At 36.2% G+C, this 26,817-nt stretch overlaps 1 protein-coding gene across 1 annotated transcript in view; it reads right to left on the bottom strand.

Moving 5' to 3' along the window:
• The window catches only part of CENPW (centromere protein W), a 93,065-nt gene that overhangs the window by 50,558 nt on the left and 15,690 nt on the right, over positions 1-26,817 (bottom strand). The gene's annotated exons all lie outside the window — the stretch shown is intronic.

Here is a 26,817-nt window from a genome sequence, read left to right on the forward strand (position 1 = left end):
GCCTGCTACTACATTTACCGAGGATTAAAATATAGATTTTCAATAGCAGAGACTCAAACCTAGCTCTATTCTGTAGCAAATAATTCTGGACTGTTTCCTTTATAATGCGAGGCTAGGGAGTAAATAAACTGATGAATATGTAAAGCAGTGAACAGTTAATTGGGGATGCATGTTTCCATAAAAGGACACACCCTTTATCTTAAATTGTGAGTATCTCTGTAACCATCTGTATAACTTTAGTTGAAGAATAACAGTTTAAATGTGATACTCTTTGTGAATAAAGGTCTAGGTCAGAGGGCTCTCCTGCTCTCCCCAGTTCACGTGCCCCCCTTTCTGCACACAACTAGGGGGAAAGACCCTGCATTCTTTTATCCTCTCTCCCCATATTCTGAAATTTAAAAATAAAATTTAATTAAAGAATGTATTTAATTGATGTGCTGCTGAGCTCCTTCACCAGCAAAAATAGAACATCACCCTTACCTAAAGATGTGTGCACACAGGCTGAAGTACACACATAGGATAAATTAATCTTGCGGCGGTTTTGTCAAAATGAGAACCAATGCACCAAACACAGCCCCATCCCAGACACACAGAAGCACCAGGGTGCTCCCATCAGCACAAGGCGCCTCTGTGTTCTTGTCTCCTCTCTCCTTTTATTAATTAATGGCACTTTACTTATCATGTGGAACACTTTTCTGCTGTCAATTCCTACATTAAGGAAAAGTATTACATGCCCTTCAGTTTGCCTTTAGGGAATATTTAAGTGTTTTAATAATACAGCTAGAAACATGATTTGTATGGCAGAATTAGCCACAGAAATTCTGACAGTGGCCATTCCTAAGAAATGCCCAGTTCCAGAACCTCAGTTGTAGTATCTACTCGGGTTCTGCTCTCTTAGCTGTCCCAGCCCCTGCCCTGTTACCTCTATTACTGTTCATAGGATATCTAACTGGCTGAATTGCTACCTCCCAACATTAGTGACAGGAATGACAAAAGAAGCTATTACTAATGTAGTATGTAGTGTTATAAGGTAGGTGGAATCTCAAGTCAGGAGTATGTTGACCTTGAAAGATGCCCATTCTGTCTCAGAAGGAAGGTGTGCTGCCTGGCATACTTGTATGCCTAGGTCCCAAGAACTGGTCAGGGATGTGAAAGCCACTAAGGTATAAATTTTTTCAGCTATACAAGGATACAAGGATATATACAAGGATACATGGTTATCAGCTTGTGTAGATGAGAAAATCCTTCCTATTCTGCACCAAGTTATTTCCATTTATTCATTCACTCATTTATTCAGTCACTCCCAGCACCAAGCAAGACTCTTAAGCACAGCCATATCAGAACTGGGTTAGTATCTCAGCCAGTTCCAGCTTCAGGACATGCATGCTGTGTTTACTGATAGCTTCCTATTATAAGCCACTACAATTTGAGACCTTTTCAGTGTTAATCAAGGCCACAATGAGAACTAGTTCTACAGGCCCCTGTATAGAACAGAAAAACCAGATCAGAATATTTTAAATTTCCTAGACTGAGTAAATTAGAAAAGACTGGACCCTTCATTTGCCTCCTCAAAGAGGTAAAAAATTAGACTCATCAGTGAATGGGAATAAGGTAGCCTTTGTAAGGCTTGCATAGAGCTAAAGTAATGATGAGTGAGAGAGAAAAGGGAAAAATCAGAAATGAATGGTATGGGGAAAAAACAGGAGAGGAAAATGGGTAAGAAACAACAGTGGAGGAAGTACAGTAGGAGAGAAAAGAGGGCTAGAAAAGAAGTGAAGAGTTGTGAGGCCCAAGATAGGCACTCACCAACTCATTGACAGGAAAGGGGAAATACGTGGAGAGCAAAAATGGGATGGACAAAGGGATGAGGGATAGAGAGCATCCAACTTCTCACCAATTCTCTACTTCCACCTAATCCAGGTTGCTATCATCACTGTGGACTATTGTAATAGCTTCCTGACATCCTCCTGGCCCTTGCTCCTCTATACTTTCTATTAATAATCAGAAATGAACCTTATAAAAGGTAAATTATAGTCATGTCACTTCCCTGCTCAAAACATTCCAACATCTTCCCTCCCCACTCAGAATAAATTTCAAAGTCCCTATTATGGCTTCAGCTGCCACCCATTATCTGTCCTAACTCGTCTTTTCTTCAGCATGTTACAGGCAGGCTGACTTTCTCTTCCTTGAATACATTAGGTTTATTTTCTTCTTCAAGGCTTTTGTGCTCCAACCAGATCTTAAGGCTGAATCCTTCTCATAATACAGATCACAGCTCAAAAGCCATTTTGACTGTGTCTAACTCATAGATGGAACTCAATAAATGCCTGAACAAATGTGAATTATGAAAGCTTCAGCATAGCATTAACAATTGAAGAATCTGGGGAAAAAAGAAGACTTGGTCAGTGGGAATGTTTGTTTCTCCAGATGATTTAGGAATATCTTGTAGAAGAGATTAAATTATATTCATCTAGATCACAGAAATAGTGTCAATGTATGGAAATAACAGGAACATTCCAGCCTAATAAAGAACTTCCTAAAAATTAGAACAGTTTATACATCATTGTATTTCCTCAGTACTGAACAATTCATATAGCAAATAATCAACAAAAGTATTTTAAAAATGAATGAATGGAATTATTTATTATACACCTGAAGTTAATTTTGTTATTTAAATTACAAAGTGGTGGCAGTGCTAATGATTTGCTTTATTAAGAATTCATACAAGACTCTTATTTCACAGCATACATAACTATCCTAAGGTCAAGACTTATTTGTTCTCAGGAGATCTGTACTGTTGGCTCTCTGAGCTATCAGCTCTCACTTCAGTGCTGATGAATGTAAGCTCAGTTGCCATGAACCTGTGCTCTACCAAACTTAATCATCCAGGAGGCAAAATTTCCAAGCCATGTCTATACCTGTCTTTTCTTACTTGTCCTGCATTCAAGTGGCATGCTGCATTAGGCTGGCTTTGTCCAGCTGCCTGAATAAAATCTCAAATCTGATAAAAACCAACAGAAAATTCTTCCAAATCAAATTTTGCCATCTTATTTCTAAGTTCAAAATGGTCCAATTTTTAAAAGTCACTGATTCTGTTTTTAAAGAATATGTTCCATATTTAGAATTGCATCAGGCTTTTAAAAACATCTACTTCCTGTGCATCTTCACCAGTCCTTTCTATATTAACTGAAACAGGCAATGGTAGCTCTGATGACTATTACTTTGGGCCAAATTTTTTATTTTTATTATAGCTCTTATTAATCTAATGACTTTGTTTTTCCACCTATGTACTTTTGCAAATGCTATGCTTCTTGAGGATCCCATAATTCCTTCCCTCGCCCCCGCCTTCCCTGACATCTCCTCTATGCCCCTTTTCGACTCAGGAAAAAGCTTTAGCTAATCTTTGGGGACTTCCTTAGTCACGCAAATTCAGAGAATCCTCCATTTCTTAGAACTCCCAGAGCAAGGCCTAGACCACTAATTAGGCAGTGTGCCAGCTAATCTCCAAAGATGGCCTCCAAAAATACCTCATTACCTATCTGCTGTTCCTCACATCAAGAGCTTATTCCCCCACCCCAACCCACCAGCACGGCTGGTCTTGTGACTGCCTTGACCAACAGGGGGTTAAAATGGATATTCTGGTACTTTTGATCCAAGGACTTAAGAGTACTAAAAGTGTCTACTCCCTGACTCTTGGAGTCTTAATCCATGATGTAAAGCTGCCCTATTGGATAAGGGGACCACATGAAGATGTTCTAGGGGATGAGACATTATGGGAAGAAGGAATAAACTTGGAAGAGACCTGAGGCCCAGATACATGAGTGAAGAAGTCATCTTGGACACCCTAGCCCAGCTATCATCTGACTGCAACGGTATGAGATTTCAAGTGAAAGCAGCAGAAGAACAGCCCAGCTGAGCCCCAGCCAACCCAAAGAATCATGAGGAACAATAAAAGTGTCACTGTCTTCAGCCATTACGTTTTAGGGTGATTTGTTATACAGCAAAAACCAAAACAGGCAATATGTTAGCAGCATAGACTTTTATGGCTGGAACGGCTTTAAATATTAGTGAAGTGTCCTGTGTCATGAGTTATTCTCTGGGTTATTTGCTCAAACTATAAACTTCTTAAGGGCAAAGAATGTGTTTTAATGGTTTTTATGTCCCTCACTCTCTAGCATAGTGCCCTAAAAATACTGGGTGCTGAAATAATATTTATTATCTTGTCCACAGACTAAGTACCTTAGAGACCCAGCGAATTTATTTTGGCTCTCAAGTTTTAGAATAAAGCTAATTTTGTTATAAAATCATTTCCTTACATACAAAAAAATCTTTGTGGACTACATTATTCACAAGATTTCAGAATCCAAAAACATTATTTTAATATCATTCATATCTTGTACCTTTATTATTTTTCATATGTGAAGCATTGTTTACAACTATTATACTATTATTCAACTATAATAGTATAGAAAAATATAATTACTTTGAAGCCTTCCCTAGAAACCAAAAAGAAAACTGACTCAGCTACATCTAGAAATAAAGTAACATTTAAAATTCCAAATGACTCAGAGTAACATTTTATTTTATTACTCAAGGGCATAGAATCTATATTACTGGTAATATCCCAAAGCACTTTAGAAGACTTATGTGAGTAACAATGAAATGATTGCATTTCCAGAAAGACACTTAGCAAGTTTATTGCTGGTTCTTTCTGCACTTCTTCAGTGATTCAACCTTTTGGCTAGACATTTTAACTTCTGCATCACTGGAGGCTTATCCAAAATATATTTCAAATAACCACATACCTTCAGAGCATCATTCTTAAAATTTTTAGGAATATTTCACCAATTCAGTGATCTCACTGGCTAAATATCCTTAGCTATACAATTCTGCACCTACATCACATATCATTTGGGGGTAAAAGTGCACTAGGTACACTGATAATCTACCTGGCTATGTTTATTTCCTATTATTGAATTGTTTTAAGTATACTGGTCATTTAGTTTGAAAGGTACTTCACCTGGGATAACAGGTGGTATTAGAAAGCAAGAGAATAAAATGACACACAATTTTGAAAATATAATTTAAGATGTTAAATGTTAAAACTATAAACATGAAATATAAATTTTTTAATTTAAAGATGTTTGAAACCACATATTTATGTATTCGTTTTCATATTTATAAGTTGGTCCTCAGATTACATGTATTTCCTACACTTTCTCACTGGTAAAATCTGGGTTTCCTCTGGCCACACAGTTTGAGAAAGCAATAGGATCAAAAACAGTAACAAGTGTCCTGACTCTGTATTCAAACAGCTAAAAGAATGCCAGTCTAATATGTAAAGGTTTTTAACTTAATGATTTCATACATTTTTTTGTAGAATCAGTGGGTTCTATGAAATAGCTCTTCTGCCGGAGACACATACCTAATACATGCCTCTTCTTCCTTTAATGACAAAACCTTGATTGTGTTCAGAGAAACAAAGTGCCAAAAACACTAATACTTGGGAATAAAATTTAACCAAGGATGTGAAAGACCTGAACACTGAAAACTACGAGATATTGAGGAAATAAACTGGAGATGTAAACAAATGGAAAGAGATATCGTGTTCTTGGATTGGAAGAAGCAATTTTGTCAAAATGTTCATACTACCCAAATTAATCGACAGATTCACTGCAAGCCTTATCAAAAGCCCAATGGCATTTTTCACAAAAAAAAAAACTATCCTAAAATTTGTATGGAACTGCAAAAGACCCCAAAAAGCCAAAGCAATCCTAAGAAAGAAGAACAAAGCAGGAGGCATGACACTTCCTGATTTCAAGCTATATTACAAATCTATAGTAATCAAAACAGTATGGTATCAGCATAAAAACAGACACATAGACCAGTGGAACAGAAGAGAGAGCCCAGATATAAACCCATGCATATATGGCCAACTCATTTTTGACAAGGGCACCAAGAACACACAATGGGGAAAGAATAGACTCTTCAATAAATGGTGTTGGAAAAACTGGATATCCACATGCAAGAGAAGGAAACTGAACCCCTTTCTTATACCACACACAAAAATTAACTCAAAGTGGATCAAAGACTTAAATGTAAGATCTGAAACCATAAAACTCCTAGAAGAAGACACAGGGAAAAAGATCCATGACATTGGTCTTGGCAATGATTTCTTGGATAAGACACCAAAAGCACATGCAAAAAAAGCTAAAACAAGTAGGGCTACATCAAACTAAAGAGCTTCCACACAGCAAAGAAAACCATCAATAAGCTGAAAAGGCAACTTACAGAACGTGAGAAAATATTCACAAACCACATATCTAATAAGGGGTTACTATCCAAAATATATAAAGAACTCATGCAACTTAATAGCAAAAGAACCAAATAACCCAATGAAAAAATGGGCAGGACCTGAATGGGCATTTTTCCGAAGACATATAAATGGCCAATATAAAAAGTGCTCAACATCACTAATCACCAGGGAAAGAGAAAACAAAACCAAAATGAGATCTCACGGCACACCTGTTAGGATGGCTATTATCAGCAAGAAGATAACAAATGTTGGCAAAGATGTGGAAAAAAAGGGAACCTTTAACACTGTTGGTGGGAATGTAAATTGATGTAGCCATTATGAAAACCAATATGGCAGTTCCTCAAAAAAGTTAAAAATTGAACTACCATATGATCCAGCAATTCCACTTCTGGGCATATATTTGAAGGAATTTAAATCAGCATCTCAAAAAGATATCTGCACACCATGCTCATTGTAGCATGATTCACAACAGCCAAAATATGGAATCAACCTAAATGTCCTTCAATGGATGAATGGATAAAGACAATTTTATATATTTAATATAATTCAGCCATAAAGAGAATGAAATCTTGCCATTTGAGAAAACATGGATGAACCTAGAGGGCATTATGTTAAGTGAAATAAGCCAGATAAAGACAAATACTGTATTATCACTTATATGTGGAATATAAATTTTTTTTTTAAAAAGCTGATTTCATAGAAGCAGAGAATATAATGGTAGCTGTCAGGGCTGAAGGGAGAAATGGGGTGACATAGATCAAAGGGTACGAATTTTCAGTTATAAGTGCTTAGGATCTAATGTACAGCGTGGTGACTATACTTGGTAATACAGTACCGTACACTTGAAAGTTGCTGAAAGTAGATATTAAGCATTCAAGAATTCTCACCAAATAAGTAAATAAATAAATAAATAAAAATAACTATGTACAGTGATGGATGTTAAGTATCTTGCTATTGGTAAGCATTCCACAATGTATATCAAATCATCATGTTGTACACTTTAAATATATACAATTATATTGGTCAATTATTCCTCAGTAAAGTTAAAAAAATAATTTTTTCCAGACTCTACTTCAACCAGAGGTAGTCATATGACAAGTTCAAGTCAATAAAATGAAAAGCTTTTTCTCTCCTGATGCAGGCACCATCCTTTCCTGTTTCTTCATTTTTCTTCTAGTATGGAACACAAAGGTGATATCCAGAGATACAGCAGCTACCTTGAAACTACTGGAATATGCATGAATATGAAGAAAGGCCTTCACCCCAAGATTGAGAGGAAAGACAGAAAAATCCCAGGACTTTGATGAAATATTTAAGCCATTGCAGTTTCCTAAACTGCTCTCTTCCCCCTTTTTGTCTAAGCTGCTATATTTGGGATTTCTATAGCCTATATCTTAACATGCCCAAAAGTCCTCTAGATCATGGTTTAAATCAGTTATAATTTACCAATGTCTACTCCTAAATGTTGAAATGACTTTTAGACACTAAACAAAAGACTTTATATAATTTTTTTTCCTTTGTGAGTTCTTCCGGATCTAGTATCTCCTCTTCATTTCAGAGCTTCGAGCCTTTTGTGGAATCACTTCACATCTGATCCATTTCAAAGTAGTTTCACTGTCTATTATCTCTTAACCCACTCACAATTACTAGAATAATCTCCAAAAAACCATTTTCTTTCCTTACAACCCCATTCAAAGAACCTCACTGACAATCCACTATCCCCTGCACCGACTCTAAAATTCTTGGCTCAAGTTTTCCACCATTTGGAAATCTTCCAGACAATCTCTTCAATCTCATCATACATGCCCCTACACTCTAAACTTGGGTTCATCTTATGGTTTATTCCTTCCTCCTTGTCTGTGCCATTTCCTATGTATTTTCTGCCAACTTTCAACCCTCCATTATCCTTTTCCACCAAGTCTGAATTTGGTGATCTCTGTGATTACTATGACCTTGATTTCTAAAATTTTATTTGCAAATATTTAAGTAAATTCTATATAGTAAATACTCCCAATTAAATAAACTTCTTGAATGCAGGGATACTGTCTCTCTTTCACTCTGAGTGCTCAGCATACAGCAAGTACTAAATAAATGAACATGTCCAACATGATTATTTGAGTGTATGGTATACATTAACAAATTCAGAAACTATTCACAATGCGACACTCAAAGATGTTATTAGATCTCAAAGATACCATGCAAGTATGGTTTATTAATACCTAATTTAATCCACATAAAATCTGAATTCACCAAAAATATACAAAGATCACAGAAAATAAATGAGTTCATTTTATTAGAATAGGAATGTTCTTTCCCTCTGGGCAACCTGAATGGTCCAGTTACAAGAAAAATCTAAGAACAGCTGTTTTCACAGCACAGGGTGCTCTATGCACGAATTTCAGGGTTAGGAGCATTTAATCAACGTACCAATCTGTCTCACCAATACACCCCCTCCCACTCCTCAAGTGCTCTATACTGGGATTTGTAGCTAAGAATAAGTATGGTATATTTAAATACTATACGACAATTTTAAAAATAGAAATTTTAACAGTTTAACTTACAACTAAAACCTCAGTTAAGTTTTCTAAAATAATTAAAAAATTTTATATAGTGTTGAAAATTGCCATTATTTTATTGATATTAACCAAACTATGTAAGGAAACTAATGAAAGACATGTATTCTTTTTATATTTTGGGCTTCATAATATAAAGACTAAGGTAATTTCTTAAAAATAACTATAGAGTAAAATTTTATAAGAGAAAAAATTATCTTTAAGGCTCTAACTTGAACTTATAATACAAATCAAATGTAACTATACTATACATATATAAGATTGCATTGTTTTTCTCTGCATAGAAAATATTTCTTAAAATAGCAACTTTATTTTCAAATTTGAATTATTTTTAGTATTTATACTTTACAACTGCAAAGTCTTAAAATTTAATGTCAGTAGGGATCAAAATGAGCATTTTTGCTCATTTAAATCTTGGCAGCCTTAACTCTCAAAACTCAGATATAAAATTTGATTTAAAAGTCCACTAAGAACAAATTGCTTAATCAGAAATCTGGACTTCAAAATTAAGGTATTTCACCACTCACAAAATACAGGGAAAAGAAACACATATGGCCACAAAACATAAAAATGCTCATTTTCATTTAATGGTTTGTGGATCAGAGTTAGGGAGAAGAAAAAGAGACATGTTTTTCTTGCTTAACCAATTACTGAAATCCCTAAACAGTAGCTTTGAATAGCCTCTTTTCATCATAAACACACACAGATAACATTGTTTCTTTACACTGTGCTATCCTAGTTGTGGTTTGATCCCAACTCACATATATCTCTGAAAATGTATAATTAAGTCACAATTCCATTTTAATTATCCCTGAACCCCAAGTTTACAATATTTAAAGATTAGGCTAGGTGATCTAAGTTCATTATAATGCTACCACCCCAATAATCTGTGCTTCTACCTGAAAATTAAGAAATTCTAGGGGCTTCCCTGGTGGCACAGTGGTTGAGAATCCGCCTGTCAATGCAGGGAACACGGGTTCGAGCCCTGGTCTGGGAAGATCCCACATGCCACGGAGCAACTGGGCCCGTGAGCCACAATTACTGAGCCTGCGCATCTGGAGCCTGTGCTCCGCAACAAGAGAGGCCGCGATAGTGAGAGGCCCGCGCACCGCGATGCGGAGTGGCCCCCGCTTGACACAACTAGAGAAAGCCCTCGCACAGAAACGAAGACCCTATACAGCCATAAATAAATTAATTAATTAATTAAAAAAATAAAAGAAGAACATTTAAATAACCAAAAAATCTTAAAAAAAAAAAAAAATTCTAGTCATTTCACATCACTCAGATCTCAAGACTCACCAGGATCTTTTTCTTCAGCCTTTTTGTCTGTTTGAAAATTGTCCAGCACAGGCAATTTTGAGAGTGATTATGAGCACCAAATTACTTCTGAATCTTAGTTTCCTGATTTACGTTTAAGCACATAACTGTAAATAATATCTATCTTCCAGGCTTCTAGTAAAAACAAAATACCTCAACCATCATGCCAACAGGGTGTCTTCTGAGCTGCTTTAACTCAGTCACAATTGCCTGGATACTAAATTTACTTTATATATCCCACAGTATTTGAGTAATTCTTCTTCATGCCTCTCAATCCTGGTCAAGTGGGTGAAAGAGATTTGGAAGAGAACGAGATAAGAAGGACACTAAATTTCCTTGATCCAAGTTTTCTTTGACATGTAATAACGTGTAAAATTTTATTCACCCATTCACAAGAGAGCTGATTCTCGTGAGAAAAGCAACCTTGATAGGAAAGTTACATTTAGAATGGATAGTGGGTGGGGATAGCACCAGACATAAAGGGTCATGTGGTCACCGGAATTGGGATGCCTGGAAGCTCAGTGCAGGAGGGGAAGAGGAAGAGCTATTAAACACTGAGGAAAAAATGGTGTGACAGTCCTGTGGTGAGAGTGAAAGAAGCAGAAATTTTCAGAATTCATAAATAGAAAAAGTGAAATCTGAAGAAAAACTTTAGAAGCTTTCTGGGTAAAATGCTACAGAAAACTGAATACTGTGCCTTTAAGAAAGCCTAAAGTCACCTTTAGGTAAACTTTTTTTTTTTTAAACATCTTTATTGAAGTATAATTGCTTTACAATGGTGTGTTAGTTTCTGCTTTATAACAAAGTGAATCAGTTATACATACACATATGTTCCCATATCTCTTCCCTCTTGCATCTCCCTCCCTATCCCACCCCTCTAGGTGGTCACAAAGCACCGAGCTGATCTCCCTGTGCTATGCGGCTGCTTCCCACTAGCTATCTATTTTACATTTGGTAGTGTATATATGTCCATGACACTCTCTCATCCTGTCACATCTCACCCCTCCCCCTCCCCATATCCTCAAGTCCATTCTCTAGTAGGTCTGTGTCTTTATTCCCGTCTTGCCACTAGGTTCTTCATGACCTTTTTTTTTTTTTTTTCCTTAGATTCCATATATATGTGTTAGCATACTGTGACAGGTTTCTATTCCTTTAAATGTGACACAGCAAAGATGAGACCAAAAGAGGCTGGGTTTTAAGGTGTTAAGCGATGGTGTCTATCACTCATCCATTCAACAAGTATATATATAATTGAGTGCTTAATTGATGCAGACACGGTAGTACACTCTGCAGGGCTACCATGCAGAATTCTAGACCTCAGATTTAGTACCAGATGCCTCTAGGAGGCAGCCTAGAACTAAGTCTAGAGTGCATTTCACCATGCCTGTCAAACTCGTAGACTCAGGATGCAATGGACTGAATGTAAGACAAATAGTGTGCACTATTATGGTTCCTGGTACAGCATTATAAAGGAAAAAGAGACATTACTGAGGTAAGTGCAATCTGAGAAGGTCCTTTTTGGTGCTGAATATACGGAAAAGCAAATCCTATATAGCACTATTATCTGTGCACCATATGAAGGAAGTCTAAGAAACTCCCTTAGAGTTGCAAATTGGACATGAGTTTTGATCCAACTTACACGGATACAGGAAATCTTAAGATATTTCAGTTCCTTTTGGATGGGAGAGGTGAGGTTGATGGGAGATATGCTTGAACGGGCTCAAATACTTTGCCCTACTTCTATTGCCCAAGACCAGATTCTTTAAGAACCTGGCTGCTACTATTGAACTTGTAATTGAGCAAGCTTTGTAACCAATGATACAAAGCTAAGTGCTACCAGAAACTTGAGAAAATTTTGGAAAATACCATGTGGAGAAAGAGAACATAACTGAGTCATAGCTAGAGCATGCACTAAAATTGGCCAGGAATGTCAAAAGAAGTGCCAATTTTTAAGTGTTCAAATGGACTGTGAACTCAAATAACTACAGAAATGCAGCAGTTAACATAAGTAAGGCAGGCCTAAGTGGAGTGAACCAAAGAATGTCTTCATCTGAAAGGAGCTATTTAGGTCCAACTGACTGTGGCTGTTTTATTGCCATATTGTGCAATTTTTCAAAAGAAGCCAGAAATTAAATTTGCATGTGGAATTTAATTATTAAAATGTAATCAACTAATTCAATGCTTAAAAACTACATGGGTCAAACAAAACTTCTCTGTAGGCCAGATACGGTACCTGGGACACGGTCTCTGGTTATTCCATTATAGATGGCCAGCTGTGAGTCCAACAAAGAATCTTCAAGATGAGACTTAATAGATACAGGCCATTTTTCTTTTAAAATATATTTCTATGTTTTGTTTTTTAAAATAAAATTTGACTATACAAGCCAGAACTGTCCCAACTTCACCAAGATATATCCTTGAAACAACATCTCCCAGCAGTTTTTCTCTCCTTATATTTACCTTTAGATAAGAACAGTGATTCTAGTATGAATCTTAACTCCAAAAAGCTTGTTTTCAGTACAATTTCTAAAGAAAATCATAGGGGAAAAATCAGAGGTGAAGACAGAAGAACACAGAAAAATTGAATGCAACAGATTTAACAAAAGTTATCAATAAAACAGCTTCTCTCTTTTGGCCTCTTATACAAACACAATTAAAGATATTAGAGAGCTCAGGAGTATTATAATCACGTGTGGTTCATAGACTTAAGATTGCCTTAATACAGGATATACTGGCCAGATTGAACTTTTATTTGCACACAGACATTTCTGATCAATAGACAAAGATTTTGGAGTAAAAATAAATAAATAAATAAATAAAAAGGGGAGAAAATAAAATTAGTTTTATAAAACAACTCTAACTCTAGAGAGAAAAAGAAAACTATTTCAAAAACAAAATCAATGATATTACCAACTTTTTGCTTAGGAACAATTAAGATAATGATTAGATGGTTTTTAAAAATCTTTTGTAGGTATAATTTATAAATGGCAATTATTTGCATTTTCCTGGAACACTATCTTATTCATGAAAATATTGGCTAAAACAATTTAATAATTTAACATACAATGTCAGTGTGAAAATTAGTCTTTTTCACTTGAGTTTTATTAAAAACACCTTTCTACATATTAGTTTCATGCTAAATTAGATTTACTAACTTCTGTTTCTGGATGGCTTGGAATTAGGTAACCAACTGTCCCAGTTCGCCTGGGAAAGAAGTTTCCTGGGATGCAGGATCATCAGTGTTAAAGTGGAACAGTTGGACAAACTGGAACAGGTGGGTCACCCTAGTTAGAATACATTTATGGCCAAACAGTGTTCCCTCTGAGAGCAAAACAAAACTAGATAATATAAAGAAACCATTTATGTGAAGACAGATGAGATCTGCTAAGGTAACAAAAAAGGGAGATACTACAACTCCAAACTTGAAAACCTTACAAAAGGTGAGCTAGGATTTGCAGCTGATTTTACCTTGGAGGCATTTACCAATTCTAAGCAAAGGAAGGAGGTTGAGACTCCAGACTGCTGTAGCAGAGTTTTTGACAGCAATCTAGGACTTTCAATTACAAGGGGAGTTTTCCCTTCAGGACATTTACAGAATTCTTGTCCTACGTGGAAAAGACTCTGAAAAGTAAAGCAGAGTTTTTGGCATTCTCATGTGTCAAAGATTAGCATTCAGTACATGCCAGGAGAGGGAACACACACACACACACACACACACACACACACACACAAAAACATCAAGCTCCCAGTTAAAAGACCTGGAGGGCCAAGGGTAATCAAGAGGTGAACTAAGTTTCTTTAGAACTTAACCTTGAATCAACATAGCCACTGATTAGATTAAGGTGATCCGCCATCACTGTTGGCATAGTGGAGGAAAGAATGACCCCAAGGAGAATTTTTTTTTTAACAAAATATCCAATTGAGCAAAATTTATTAGGCATGTCATGAGACAGGAGCTCATGAACAAAAACCAAGTGAAAAAACAAGTAACAAAGGAGATAATCCAATGTTGGCATTAACTGACACCACCTTAAATATAATTACCATATCAGAATAAAGGATAAGCAAAATAGATTTAAAAAATATTAAGAATGTCATCAGATAAAGCATGCAAGGGGGAAAAAATCTGAAATTTAGAACACCTTAGATGGGTCTGAGAGCAGATCAAACAGAGCAGACAAAATTAGTGAACTCAAAGACAATGGAACAGAAATAGTCAAACTGAAGGAGAAAAAGTGTAATGTAAAAAATAGAAGAGTGTAAGAGATGCGAGGCATAGTCAAAAGTCTAATAATAATACATAATTGGATTCCCAGAAGAGGAGAAAATGGGGCAGAACTAATATTTGAAAACAGCCAAGAATCTTCCAAAACTGATGGAAGACATTATCCCACAGTTTCAGAAAGTTCAAGAACCTTAAGCAGAATAAAACGAACAAAGCAAAACCTAGGAAAATTAGTCATAGTAAGATTACTGAAAACCAGAAAGAAAAATCTTTATTAACAGAAAAAAGATATATTGCTTTAAGACTTGCAAACTTCTCAAAAAAATATGGATGCCTGAAGATATGGAATAATATTGATATTTGTGTTATAATAAGCCAACCTAGAATTCTATACATAATGAAAATATCAAATTTAAAGGTAAAATATTTTTTCAGACAAAAACTGAGAGAATTTATTATCAAGAAACATACACTAAAGAAAATATTAAAGGAAGTTCTTCAGGTGGTTGAAAAAAATGAAATTGAAGAAATGATAAGCAAAGAAAATGGTAAATATGAAGGTAGATATAAATACTTACTAGATACTGGTAGTATCAAGTAATACTAATAATAATTCTAATGTCTTATGTAGTTTAACATATGTAAAATTAAAAGGCAGAAGTAGATAAATGGAGTTAAAGTGTTCTAAGGTTCTACAGATAGTCAAAGGTTCATGTTATAGTCTGTAGTAAAAGACTGCACAAATAGCTGATTAACAAAGGATATATAACAAGTCAATGATGCATATTATAATCCCTCATATAAGGATATAAAACTAAGGTAACTGAAGGTAAAATGAACCATAAAAGTTAATTCAAAAGAAGACAAAAAAGAAGAAGGCACTGAAAGCAGCTGGGTCACAGAAAACAAATAGTAAAATGGTAAATATAAGCCCAAATGTATTCACACTAAATGTAACTGGACTATATACCCCAATTACTAATATTATCATATTGGATAAAAAGAACAAAACCCAAGTATATGCCAATTACGAGAGATACACTTTAAAGAATATAGAATGTTTCAAAGTATCATGATGGAAAATATTTATCATACAAATACTAACCAAAGAAAACTCATAGCTAGTCAGACACAGGGAACTCTGAGACTCAGAAAAGGAAATTGCACATAGTCAGAGGTGACAACATCTCAAGAAAACAAGGCAAATAGGTTTTACATGTGATAATAAGAGTATCTCAAAACTGTATCCCTCACCACATGGGATCAGGATAGTACTGCACTTCAATGTAGCTGATATAAATAAGGAGGAAACTGCAGCATGTCACTGGTCCATTACGTTTTATTGATAATATTTAGAAATATTCGTTGGATAACAAGATTTGACTATGTGCCTCATATAAGATGAATGATTTTAATGACAAATTAATGAATATCTATCCGTAGAGAGGGGCAATTCATTTATCTACTTGATGGAAACTCTAGTAACCATTTCTTATTATATTTTGTTTAAATACCCAGTGGCTAGCCTACTGCCATGTGTTTGTTAAATGAATGAGCTGGGTAGATACAAACTTACACGTATTTGGGCAACCATGGAAGCACAACTAGCAAGGAAAGCAGCCTCTGGAGTAGCAATTCCTCTTCTTTTATTTGAAATTTTGGCAACTTGAATTTACGCAATATAGTCAGATTAGGAGAATTATCTAAAACAGGCACAGCAAACTTTCTGTAAAGGGCCAAACAGTAAATATTTTAGGCTTGCGGGACATGCAGTATTTATTGCAACTACTCAACTCTGCCATGATTTGTAGCACGAAAGCAGTCACAGATAATAGGCACATGTGTGCCTATATTCCAAAAAACCTTTATTTATAAAAATTTTGATCTAGAGCAGTTCTCAAAAGTGTGGTCCCTGGATGAGCAGCATTAACATCAGCTGGGAACTTGTTAGAAATACAGATTCTCAGCTCCACCCCAGATCTATTAAATCAGAAACTGAAGGGAACTGGACCCAACAATCTATACTTTGCAAGTCCTCTAGGTGATTCTGAAGCTTGATTAAACTTGAAAACCACTGATTAGGGAGCATGCTGTCATGAAACTCAAATCCAGTCTCCTCCTGGACTGAATGTGAAGATTTAAATACCAAAGAAATGGAGAAACCAAACACCCATCCTTAGGTCCCATACCTACCCTCATGCTCAGCAACCAAGGCCTAAAAGCAGTTTAAGAATAGAGTGGTGCAAACTACTATGTATAAAATAAACTACAAGGATATATTACACAGCTCAAGGAATACAGCCATTATTTTATAATGTTATATACAATGGAGAATAATTTATAAAGATATAGAGTATAATCTATAAAAATGTTGAATTACTATGTTGTACACCTGAAACTAAAACATTGTAAATCAGCTATACTTCAGTCAGAACAATAATAAAATAAGGAAGATACTAACTCTAAATACATTAGTTCTAATCGTCCTAGAAACAAAATTCCCTAGTTCAGCTATTATTTTAAAATAAAGTCAAATGAAAAATAAGATTGATATTACATACGTTTACAGAACGCTTGAGTATTACAGATTCTAGTTGCATTTTTTTCAAATTTACACTCATAAGAAATCCTAATATTTACCTATAATTATCTTTACATTAAATAATTTCATATCAAAAATGTGTATTTATATCACAAGTAAGACATTGAAATCTTGGCACAACAATGCTTTAAAAGAATTATTAACTTTTATGTCAAACTAAGAATCCACGAGGCTTTCTGTCCAAGATGTACTACACACATATATTCTTTCCCTCCTTAGACTCCATTAAAATAATAAAGTATAAAAAGGTATAAACCAAAATTGAAGAGCTAAGATGTAGACTTCAAGAGAGTTCAAGAAACTTCTAGATGCAAAGAGGACATAATGAGTGCTGAGGCAGAGTCAAGAAAGAAGCTACAAGCAACAAGAGGAGTAGAAGATGCTGCAGCAGAGGCAGCTGACCTACCCAAGCAGAACTCTGGGGCCTCTCCTGAGTCCAGATTGCCATATACAAAGGAGGATGAGTGAGACGGGGCAATAGCAAAATGATTAATTGAAGATCTAAATGTGGGACAGTTTTTTCTCAGAAAATTTATCCCAGGGCGGGCAAGGGGTGGGGGAATTCTTCTCTAATGAAATTACATAAATTACAGAGAGGTAGGCCACTAGGATGGGTATGGATAGTTCGTGACAAAGTTCTCCATGTTCTGAATTTTTGGAGTTCCCTGGCATAATACCTGGTTCTCTGCTCACTAACCCACTTACCTCCAAAGAAAGTTTGACAGAAAATAATCCCTGCCTATATACACATTATCTCTTAAGTCTGTACCAGATCACAAATAGTGTTATATATCAGACTCAGAAGTTTCATTTTAATCTAAGATGATAAACCACTGAAAGATTTTCAATAGAAACATGACATGATTGGGTTTACATTTTATTGAAAGACAATTCCAATACTGTGGAGATGGACTAGAGACTGGATGAAGGTAGGGTAGGAAACTAGAGTCAAGGATACCACATAGGATGCTGTAATAATGCAGGTGTTAGGTACATATTTCCTGTATTAGATACTGAATGAAGAGTCTGAAATGAAGTGGTGGGGATGGAAAGAGGTAGGAACAGACTTAAGATTCAAAGTCAGATCTTGGTGACCTATTTGGTTGAATAAGGGAAGGAGACAGATGACTTTGAAGGAGAATGAGTCAAGGATAAATCTCAGGTTTTTAGTTTAGATAACTGCAAGAATGACAACATCATGCAGTGCAACGGGAAATAAAGGGTTTGAGGGAGAGGTTGAGTTCAGATTTGCACACATTAATAAAATAACCGGAGTTAAGGTTCACCTTATCTTGCCTACAGCTTTGTTTCTGTATGTCCTGTACACACTAGTTTACTAGTACAACAAAAATGATGCATGCCTTAAATAAAGGAGCGCTATAGGAATTCAATGGATAGATTTGAGAAGGCTTACTAAGGAGGTGGTAAGTTGGGTTTTAAGGAACTTAAACATGTGAAGTGGGAGGCATTCAAAGAATTACAATTGTACCTGAAAGAGATATGTTCCCCCCCAAATGGATAGGAGGATAAATACAATTTCCCACTAATTTATATTATAAAATGTGATACGTTCCTTCAAAGAACTTATGTGTTCCAAGCCATGTGCTGGACAATAGAGGAAGAGAAATGCTAGTCAACTATGTACTGGATGCTAGGCACATTTTTTTTTAAATGTATAAGATAAATTCCTACTTCAAGCTGGTGGTAGGTTTCTACATCTGCCAATGCACACCAGACAGTACAACAGAGGAAAATAAATAATGCTGGGAAGGGTTGAGGCATTTTCCAACATAAAGAATATCAAAATGAGCAAGCCAAAGCTGCTTAACAGTTGGAGGACCCAATTTTCCAAAGAAAAAAGTTTCAGTTAATCTCAAAGGGAAATTATTTTGTAAGTACATTTCAAGAATCTCAATCTCCTTATAATAGGATATCCTAGAACTTTCATTTTATATTTCCAAATTGTGCTAAACAATTATAATTATGTAATTCCAAAAAAAATGATTTTATTCAACATATCATCATTAAATAAAATCAAGAGCGAACTCCATTTTGGGCACTTTTCAGAATACTTCAAAACTCTGAGGAAACCAGAACACAAATTACAAGTTAAGCAGGACAAAATTCTGATTTACCTAGCAAGCAATGATTTAAATATTAATGATACTAAGAATTATCTATTCTAATATTAAAATTCTAGGTGGGATTAGATCCAAAATAAATCTAAATGGATTTGTGAATCATTAATTAGCATTCTCAAGCCTATCTACCAACCACAAAAGCAGTACTTTTGGGTATTCTGGCATTCATCAGGGCCAAAGGTATACTATAAAACTCTGACAAATTCCAAACTGGCACTGGGGTTAATGAGATCATTTTATGTGACAATTTTCAAGCAGATGAATTTTTTTCCATTCATAATATTAAGAATAAAATATTTTACTTAGCTATTGGTAACTTCATTGAAGTCTTTACTTAAATAACTATTAGGACTCCTATTTTTCAAGAAGATAGAGTAAACATATATATATATATGTAATATAAGTCAAGACAGAGGACTAGCTACAAACTTAGGACCAAAGGAAAAATACAATGCTGAGCTCCCTGGGTTTTCTTCTTGTTTTTTTTCCTATATCAGACTGGATACTAGAAAAGCTGGCAACTTAGAAACGCCAAAGGCCACAGACAAGAGGGGGAAAACAAAAGCGCCCCCCCAAATCTACTCTAACCAAAGAACAAGGGGCATCCTAACAAGACAAAACATTTTCAGACAATAACCACTTTATTCCAACCAAACACCAGATAAAAACTGCAGCCCCTACTCCACACCCCCATCAGCAATGGTCAAGCAGAGAGCTTAGATTTTTACTCTTGCCAGGCCATAATGATGCACTCTCAACCCCCCTACCAGGGTGGTATAAGAGCAGCCAAATGGGAAACTAGGAATTTCATCCACACCCAGCAGTAACAAGGCACCCCATCCTTCCCTTGTTCGGAAGTATCAGAGACCTACCAGAGAGGCAGCATTTTCACCACTCAGCGGTAACAAGCACATACCCTCACAGTTTCAGCAAAGACAACATGAAGTCCGGTATTCTACTCTCATGATGTGGTAAAACAAGGAGTTGTCCATTCCCCTCCCGATTGGGTGGTATCAGAAACTAGTGGAGTGGGGACTTTTCACCATTGCTCAGGGGTAACATGGCCACCCCCCCCACAACATCAGTGGAATACAGGTATGTAGCAGTAACAAAGTGGCCCAACCAGGATGGTACCAGCAAAGGTCTAGTGGAGAGCCTGAACTCCCACTTCTGCCCAGCAGCAACAAGGAGAGAGAGCCCCCTCCATCCTCACTGCTGGTTGTCAGAGGCTCAGTGGAGAACATGGACTTCTACTCCCAACAGCAGTAACAAGGCAGTGGTTTCATCCACCAGAATGGTGTAAGAAAATCTGTGATAGTACAGCAAAGATATAAAAGATATAACAAATGGAACTTTGAGAACTAAAAATTATAATAACTGAAAAAAAACCCTCAATAAATCAAAGGCATAATATGGAAGACAGAAGAAATAATCAGTGAACTAGAAAATAGAACATACAAATTATCCAATCAGAACAACAGAAAATAGACCAAAACAAAAAAACCCAGGCTCCAGGACTTTGTGGATTTAAAAAAAAAAAAATCTTACATTTGTGTCATCAGAGACCCAGAAGGAGAGGAAAAAGATGATGGGCTAAAGGTATTCCAAAAAAAAGCAATGCCTGAGAATTCCCCAAATTTGGCAAAAAACAAACACAGATTCAGAGTCACCTCCAAATAGGATATACCCAAAGAAGATCTATGCCAAAACACATCGTAGCCAAACTTCTAACTGCTAAAGACAGGAAAAAAAAAAATTCTTGAAAGTAGCCAGAGAAACAATGCATTAACTACACAAGAAAAACATTTTAAATTACAACAGATTTTTCATCAAAAAGCATGAAAGCCAGAAGGAAGTGATACATTTTTTAAGTGCTAAAAGAAGTTATAAAGCAGGATCCTTTATCCAGTGAAAATACGCTTCAGAATGAAGAGAAATCAAGACATTCTCAGAGAAAGAAACAAAAATCTGTCACCAACAGACCTACCCTAAAATAATGACATAGTGAACTTCCTTTTTCATTTTTTCATTATTTTATTCATTGTTGAAAGACTCAACATAGCATAAAGATGCTAATTCTCCCCAAATTGATATACAGGTTTAATGCAACTCCTATCAAAATTCCAGCAAGGTTCTTTGGTAAATACAAACAAGATTATTCTAAAATGTATGCAAAAGGCAAAGAAACTAGAAGAGCCAAAACGATTCTGAAAAAGAATCAAGTGAGAGGAATTATTCTACCGAATTTCAGGACTGATTGTATAGCCACAGTAATAAAGACTACGTATTATTGGTGGAGCGACTAAAACAAATCAGGGGAACAGAGAACCTAGGAATAACCCACACAACTATGATTGACATATTTGTAAAAGAAGTACAGAAAAAATTCAAAAGAGGAAAGATACTCTTTTCAACATGGTGCTGGAACAGCTGAATAATGAGGGATTTAAATGTAAAACAAACTATGAAACTTGTAAAAATATAATACAGGAGGGTAGAAGGAGCTTCTGACTGTGGCTGCCACTAGGCTAGTGTTTGTGTCCCCAGAGTAAGCCACAGCCACCCCCAGTCTCTCCAGGGTGACTCTCCAAGACCAGCAGCCATGTGGCTGACAGGGTCTTGGTGCTCCAGCCAGATGTCAAGCCTGAGCCTCTGAGGTGGGAGAGCCAAGTTCAGGACACTGGACCACCAGAGACCCCCCAGCCCTACGTAGTATCAATTGGCGAGACCTCTCCCAGAGATCTCGTCTCAATGCTAAGACCCAGCTTCACGCAACAACCAGCAAGCTACAGTGCTGGACGCCCCATGCCAAACTAGCAAGACAGGAACACAACCCCACCCATTAGCAGAGAGGCTGTCAAAAATCATACTAAGTTCACAGACACACCAAAACACACCACCGGACGTGGTCCTGCCCACCAGAAAGACAAGAGCCAGCTTCATCCACCAGAACACAGGCACCAGTCCCCTCCACCAGGAAACCTACACAACCCATGAACCAACTTTACCCACTGGGGGCAGAAACCAAAAACAACGGGAACTATGAACCTGCAGGCTGTGAAAAGGAGACCCCAAACACAGTAAGTTAAGCAAAATGAGAAGACAGAGAAATACACAGCAGATGAAGGAGCAAGGTAAAAACCCACCAGACCAAACAAAGGTAGAGGAAATAGGCAGTCTACCTGAAAAAGAATTCAGCATAATGGTAGTAAAGATGATCCAAAATCTTGGAAATAGAATGGAGAAAATACAAGAAACGTTTAACAAGGACCTAGAAGAACTAAACAGCAAACAAACAACGATGAACAACACAAGAAATGAAATTAAACATTCTCTAGAAGGGATCAATAGCAGAATAACTGAGGCACAAGAACGGATAAACGACCTGAAAGATAAAATAGTGGAAATAACTACCGCAGAGGAGAAGAAGGAAAAAAGAAATGAAGACGGTCTCAGAGACCGCTGGAACAACACTAAACACACCAACATTTGAATTATAGGGGTCACAGAAGAAGAAGAGAAAAAGAAAGGGACTGAGAAAATATATGAAGAGATTATAGTCGAAAACTACCCTAATATGGGAAAGGAAAGAGTCAATCAAGTCCAGGAAGCTCAGAGTCCCATACAGAATAAATCCAAGAAGAAACACACAAAGACACATATTAATCAAACTATCAAAAATTAAATACAAAGAAAAAATATTAAAAGCAGCAAGGGCAAAACAACAAATAACATACAAGGGAATCCCCATAAGGTTAACAGCTGATTTTTCAGCAGAAACTCTACAAGCCACAAGGGAGTGGCAGGACATATTTAAAGTGATGAAAGGGAAAAACGTACAACCAAGATTACTCTACCCAGCAAGGGTCTTATTCAGATTCAAAAGAGAAATTAAAATCTTTACAGACAAGCAAAAGCTAAGAGAATTCAGCACCACCAAACCAGCTTTACAACAAATGCTAAAGGAACTTCTCTACGTAGGAAACAAGAGAAGGAAAAGACCTACAATAACAAACCCAAAACAATTAAGAAAATGGTAATAGGAACATACATATTGATAATTACCTTAAAAGTAAATGGATTAAATGTTCCATCCAAAAGACACAGACTGGCTGAATGGATACAAAACAAGACCTGTATGTATGCTGCCTACAACAGAACCACTTCAGACCGAGGGACACATACGGACTGAAAGTGAGGGGATGGAAAAAGACATTCCATGCAAATGGAAGTCAAAAGAAAGCTGGAGTAGCAATTCTCAAATCAGACAAAATAGACTTTAAAATAAAGAATGTTACAAGAGACAAAGAAGGACACTACATAATGATCAAGGGATCAAATCAAGAAGAAGATATAACAATTGTAAATATTTAGGCACCCAACATAGGTGTACCTCAATACATAAGGCAAATGCTAAGAGCCATAAAAAGGGAAATCGACAGTAACACAATAATAGTAGTTGACTTTAACACCCCACTTTCACCAATGGACAGATCAACCAAAATGAAAATAAACAAAGAAACACAAGCTTTAAATGATACATTAAACAAGATGGACTTAATTGATATTTATAGAACATTCGATCCAAAAACAATAGAATACACTTTCTTCTCAAGTGCTCATAGAACATTCTCCAAGACAGATCATATCTTGGGTCACAAATCAAGCCTTGGTAAATTTAAGAAAATTGAAATCATATCAAGTATCTTTTCCGACCACAACGCTATGAGACTAGATATCAATTACAGGAAAAAATGTAAAAGATACAAACACATGGAGGCTAAACAATACGCTATGAAATAATCAAGAGATCACTGAAGAAATCAAAGGGGAAATCAAAAAATACCTAGAAACAAATGACAATGAAAACATGACGACCCAAAAACTATGGATGCAGCAAAAGCAGTTCTAAGAGGGAAGTTTATAGCAATACAATCCTACCTCAAGAAACGAGAAAAATCCCAAATAAACAACCTAACCTTACACCTAAAGCAATTAGAGAAGAACAAAAAAAAAACCCCAGGGCTTCCCTGGTGGCGCAGTGGTTGAGAGTCCGCTTGCCAATGCAGGGGACGCAGGTTCGAGCCCTGGTCTGGGAAGATCCCACATGCCGCGGAGCAACTGGGCCCGTGAGCCACAACTACTGAGCCTGCGCATCTGGAGCCCGTGCTCCGCAACGACAGAGGCCGCGATAGTGAGAGGCCTGCACACCGCGATGAAGAGTGGCCCCCGCTTGCCACAACTAGAGAAAGCCCTTGCACAGAAACGAAGACCCAACACAGCTAAAAATAAATAAATAAATAAATAATAAAAATAAAGGAATTCCTTTTAAAAAAAAAATCCAAAGTTAGCAGAAGAAAGAAATCATAAATATCACATCAGAAACAAATGAAAAAGAAATGAAGGAAACAATAGCAAAGATCAATAAAACTAAAAGCTGGTTCTTTGACAAGATAAACAAAATTGATAAACCATTAGACAGACTCATCAAGAAAAAAAAGGAAGAAGACTCAAATCAACAGAATTAGAAATGAAAAACGAGAAGTAACAACTGATACTGCAGAAATACAAAGGATCATGAGAGATTACTACAAGCAACTCTATGCCAATAAAATGGACAACCTGGAAGAAATGGACAAATTCTTAGAAAGGTATAACCTTCCAAGATTGAACCAGGAATAAACAGAAAATATAAACAGACCCATCACAAGCACTGAAATTGAAACTGTGATTAAAAATCTTCCAACACACAAAAGCCCAGGACCAGATGGCTTCACAGGTGAATTCTATCAAACATTTAGAGAAGAGCTAACACCTATCCTTCTCAAACACTTCCAAAATATAGCAGAGGGAGAAACACTCCCAAACTCATTCTATGAGACCACGATCACCCTGATACCAAAACCAGACAAAGGTGTCACCAAAAAAAAAAAAAAAAAAACCTACAGTCCAATATCACTGATGAACATAGATGCAAAAATCCTGAACAAAATACTAGCAAACAGAATCCAACAGCACATTAAAAGGATCATACACCATGATCAAGTGGTTTTATCCCACTTTACTGAGGAATGCAAGGATTCTTCAATATACGCAAATCAATCAATGTGATACACCATATTAACAAAGTGAAGAATAAAAACCATATGATCATCTCAATAGATGCAGAAAAAGCTTTTGACAAAATTCAAAACCCATTTATAATAAAAACTCTCCAGAAAGTGGGCACAGACAGAAGTAACCTCAACTTAATAAAGGCCATATATGACAAACCCACAGCCAACATCATTCTCAATGGTGAAAAACTGAAACCATTTCCACTAAGATCAGGAACAAGACAAGGTTGCCCACTTCCTCCACTATTATTCAACATAGTTTTGGAAGTTTTAGCTACAGCAATCAGAGATGAAAAAGAAATAAAAGGAATCGAAATCGGAAAAGAAGAAGTAAAACTGTCACCGTTTGCAGATGACATGATACTATACATAGAGAATCCTAAAGATGCTACCAGAAAACTACTAGAGCTAATCAATGAATTTGGTAAAGTAGCAAGATACAAAATGACTTCACAGAAATCTCTTGCATTCCTATACACTAATGATGAAAAATCTGAAAGAGAAATTAAGGAAACACTCCCATTTACCACTGCAACAAAAGGAATAAAATACCTAGGAATAAACCTACCTAAGGAGACAAAAGACCTGTATGCAGAAAACTATAACACACTGATGAAAGAAATTAAAGATGATACAAACAGATGGAGAGATATACCATGTTCTTGGATTGGAAGAATCAACATTGTGAAAATGACTATACTACCCAAAGCAATGTACAGGTTCAGTGCAATCCCTATCAAACTACCAATGGCATTTTTCACAGAACTAGAACAAAAAATTTCACAATTTGTATGGAAACACAGAAGACCCCAAATAGCCAAAGCAATCTTAAGAAAGAAAAATGGAGCTGGAGGAATCAGGCTCCCAGACTTCAGGCTATACTACAAAGCTACAGTAATCAAGACAGTATGGTACTGGCACAAAAACAGAAATATAGATCAATGGAACAGGACAGAAAGCTGAGAGATAAACCCACACACATATGGTCACCTTATTTTTGATAAAGGAGGCAAGAATATACAATGGAGAAAAGACAGCCTCTTCAATAAGTGGTGCTGGGAAAACTGGACAGCTACATGTAAAAAAAATGAAATTAGAACACTCCCTAACACCACGCACAAAAATAAACTCAAAATGGATTAAAGACCTAAATGTAAGGTCAGACACTATCAAACTCTTAGAGGAAAACATAGGCAGAACACTCTATGACATAAATCACAGCAAGATCCTTTTTGACCCACCTCCCAAAGAAATGGAAATAAAGACAAAAATAAACAAATGGGACCTAATGAAACTTAAAAGCTTTTGCACAGCGAAGGAAACCATAAACAAGATGAACAGACAACCCTAAGAATGGGAGAAAATATTTGCAAATGAAGCAACTGACAAAGGATTAATCTCCAAAATATACAAGCAGCTCATGCAGCTCAATATCAAAAAAACAAACAACCCCATCCAAAAATAGGCAGAAGACCTAAATAGACATTTCTCCAAAGAAGATATACAGATTGCCAACAAACACATGAA

Source organism: Eubalaena glacialis, chromosome 12 (genome assembly GCF_028564815.1).
Source record: "Eubalaena glacialis isolate mEubGla1 chromosome 12, mEubGla1.1.hap2.+ XY, whole genome shotgun sequence".
NCBI classification, from domain to species: Eukaryota; Metazoa; Chordata; class Mammalia; order Artiodactyla; family Balaenidae; genus Eubalaena; species Eubalaena glacialis.